Source organism: Galeopterus variegatus, unplaced genomic scaffold (assembly GCF_000696425.1).
Source record: "Galeopterus variegatus unplaced genomic scaffold, G_variegatus-3.0.2 Scaffold8901, whole genome shotgun sequence".
NCBI classification, from domain to species: domain Eukaryota; kingdom Metazoa; phylum Chordata; class Mammalia; order Dermoptera; family Cynocephalidae; genus Galeopterus; species Galeopterus variegatus.
In genome coordinates, this window is record NW_007735012.1 from 4,993 (window position 1) to 8,548 (window position 3,556).

Below are 3,556 nucleotides of genomic sequence, written 5' to 3' on the forward strand. Positions count from 1 at the left end.
GGAATCCTGACATCTAGCTGGTGTGTATTTGAAAAATGGCTTTGTTGAAGTTGAAAACCCACGCCCCTCTGCTGTGCTGCACTTCCAGCTGGTGGCGGCGATCGTGTTCATCAGCTTCGGCGTGGTGGCGGCCTTCTGCTGTGCTGTGGTCGACGGCGTGTTTGCAGCGCGACACATCGTAAGTAGCACCTTCTAATTTTCTTCACAGTAGCTTTCCTGGGTTGGAAAATTCTACATTAAAAAGTAAACTTTCATTTTGCAGAACTCAGTTCAGACATCTTCATGGTTGGTCCCTCTACTTGTGTTTGCCAACCGTGGTCAAGCTCCCTGTCACTGTGTCTCATTTCCTGCAGGTGTGACACCCTCCCCACCACACACACCGCACACACCACACCCAATGCACACCCCATACACACACACCACACATGCACACCACATGCACATGACACATACACACCACACACACACATACTTTTCATTCCTAAATTAATGAATTTTCTTCCTTAAAATTGCTCTCTGAGGAAACACCTTTTCCCCATCTCCTTCTGCAGAGGGGTCCCCAGCAGGAGTTTGCCCAGACGCCCCTTCCTTGCATGTCGAGGCGGTGCTCACCACCTGGGAGGTGGATGGGTCTGGTGGGATGACCACAGGACTGGGCCAGGACACGTCGTGTCTTAATGCACCACATTTCTTGTTATAAAGTTGGTTTCCTTAAACATACTCAGGAAACTGGTCGTGTATTTCAGTAAGAACACACCGCGAACTGCTCTCACCAGGCACCGGATGCTGGTGCTTCTCCAGGCAGAGGCCAGCCCGCGATGCGGTTTCTGACACTGAAGTGAGCTTATCTTCATGCCAGTCCTGTGGGCCATGGGACAGCATATCGGGGGGTAATTTCAAAAATTTTAAATCAATGTAGCAACAGTAAAGAAAATTTGGAAAGAAATAGTAGCTCTGATACCAAACCCTAAGATACCATTTCCAGGACAGGTAGAATCCTGGGCATCAGATTCTCATATCAAACATGCCCCTCTATGGTCTTATGCTGATCTAAACCTTTCTGGAAGGAGGTGAGGTGTAATTTTACTAGCCAGTCTTTTAAATGACTATTCCATGGATTTTGCATGTAACCATTCCCCTATTGCTAGACACCTTTCTCTATCACAGACAGTACCGCAACTGATGTGGGAGGAGAGGGTCTGGAGAGGCCCGGTAGCTGACCTCAACCCACCCCGTCCTCTTACCCAGCTCTGGACTCCACTGTAGGAGAGAATCCGAGAGCAGAGTCATGGTAGAAAGTGAGAGCAGTTTAACGTAATGAGTGAGAGATGCAGACTTCACGGAGAGAGAGAGCGGCCTAGCTCTAGAGTCTGAGCAGGGCCTGCACCCAGTTTAATACAAAAGTAAGAAATGCACACTTCAAGTTCAGTACCGAGTGCAGGCCAGCTCAAGAGAGTGAGCAGCCGCTTGCTGAAGCTGAGTTTGACACAACAGAAAGCCACACACATTCCACAGGCAGAATGCAAGCTGGCTGCAGGGGAGTGAGCACCAGCCCCACCTTCTGCCAGGGTTCAACTCTTATAGTTTCGCTGTCTAATGCATATTCATGCTATCTAATGAATATTCAAATAAGAGGGTGACTCCTTGTTACAGAACATAGTCTTGCACATGCTTAGCTGGTCTCCTTTTAGGGCGTGTTCATTGGTCAAATCCTATCACAGGCACTGAACATATTCAAGAATATCGAGTGCTCTCCAGCGCCCCTAGTGGAAGGTCATTCAAAGGATAGACTCCCTCTACTGAGCATGCTCGGCTACCATGGTTATATATCTCCTCCTTACTGAGCATGCCCAGCCACTGAATTTGCGTAAGCAGCCCCCTGATGTCTAAATCTCTCTGTGTTGATGTCAAAAACAGGTCTAGGGCCTAGCCGTGGCGCCCCGGGTTCGGATCCTATATAGGGATGGCCAGTGCGCTCACTGGCTGAGCACAGTGGGGCCAGTCTCAAAAAGGACATAAAAAAAAAAAAACAGGTCTAAAAGCAGCAGTTACTCTCCTCTAGGAGGGGCCTCCAGAAGGGGCCTGAGACCTCGGGGAGAGTCCTGAAACCCAGAGGTGCATCCTGGAACCTGAGCCCAGGGAAGCTGAGCACCTCCTATCTCAGAATTACTATCTCCTTCTGTCAAATTATTTCCTTAGGATAAACTCCTAGGATTGAGAATCCAGCATCAAAACTAAAAATTGTGTTGCTGTTGTCAACTAGGTAACGTGCAGAGAGAGGCTCTCAAGAAGAACATGACGTATATTTGGGAATAGGGTATCACAGTGGGAATCCACGTGCCACAGTAAACCACGTGTGTATGCAGGGCGGTAAAGGAAGACAAAGGGATTTACAGTGATAATGAGGAGGATCACGTACTCGTTCTGGGATAACTATCCTGGGCTACAAGGACCAGTAACAGGGCGAGCCAGGCCGAGGCTGGGCAGATGTCCTGCAGAAGTGTTCTTGTGCAAGGCTGTGGCTCTGCCAAGTCCTCTGATAGCTCCTGTTATCGGGCACACATCTGTGAGAACCCCCTCACGGCCTTCCTGGCTCTTTGTCAGGGTTTTTAACACAAGCTACTCTGTTTTGATTCCGATGACGTTCCCTCTTGGGAAACGTTGATTTTCACTTGTCTTGTGCCAGTGACCCCTTTGCCAAGTGCTGTGTATGGTGAGCAGCAGCCCCTGCCTTCTCCACACAGCACTTACCAAGCCCACACTGTCCCCCTGGACAAGTGTGGGGACAGTCTCACACCTGCGGCTGCTCAGGGCTCCACAACCAGGAAGTTCTGTTGACGCGGATGAAAAGGCACAGACCCTGCAGCCAGAGAGACTGGGTTCAGTGTCTGAGCTCAGGCCAGCGGCCTGACCTCTGACCCCAGTTTCCTAATTTGTAATGGAATGGCTCTCTCTTCTAGGGTGTGGCTGAGAATTAAATGAAATAATGTATGCTTTTTGGAGTCTCCCAAATCAACAAATGCTGCCCCTTCCTGGGCAGACCACGTTACAGTCTTTCTAACTGAAAGGAGATGTGGACATTTAGGAAACCCACAGACACATTCCTGCCAGTGGGTTTCCCACAATCAGTCTTTTCTCCCCTATTAAATACAGAGCCCAACACTAGCTGGGTTTTGCTGAGATGCTCTTATCCTGTGTTAGAAGGTGGGCGTCTTCAACCAGGCCCTGAAGGGTTCCTGCTGGCTGTGACTGAGTGGGTTCGCCACAGCCCAGACACAGAGCTGGGCAGAGGGGCAGGATCCGCAGGGTTGTGGACCCCAGTGAAATCCCACTGCAATGTTCTTTGGATTTTTCTGAGATAAAACAGAATGGCTTTCCCTTGATCTGGGTGAGAAATAGACAGTAGCTACCCAGGATTCCTGCACTAGCGAGGCATGGAGCAGATTCCCTGCGGCAGAGCGCACCTGTCTCAGGAGGAATGGCTGGGGGGCCTGTGTGTTTACCAACACTGGGCCTGACCCTGCATCTCTTCTGTCCCATAAGGGGGAAATCCCAC

At 50.0% G+C, this 3,556-nt stretch overlaps 1 protein-coding gene across 1 annotated transcript in view; it reads left to right on the top strand.

The window, feature by feature from the left end:
* The window catches only part of TMEM255B (transmembrane protein 255B), a 22,015-nt gene that overhangs the window by 1,972 nt on the left and 16,487 nt on the right, over positions 1-3,556 (top strand). The window lies entirely within an intron of this gene.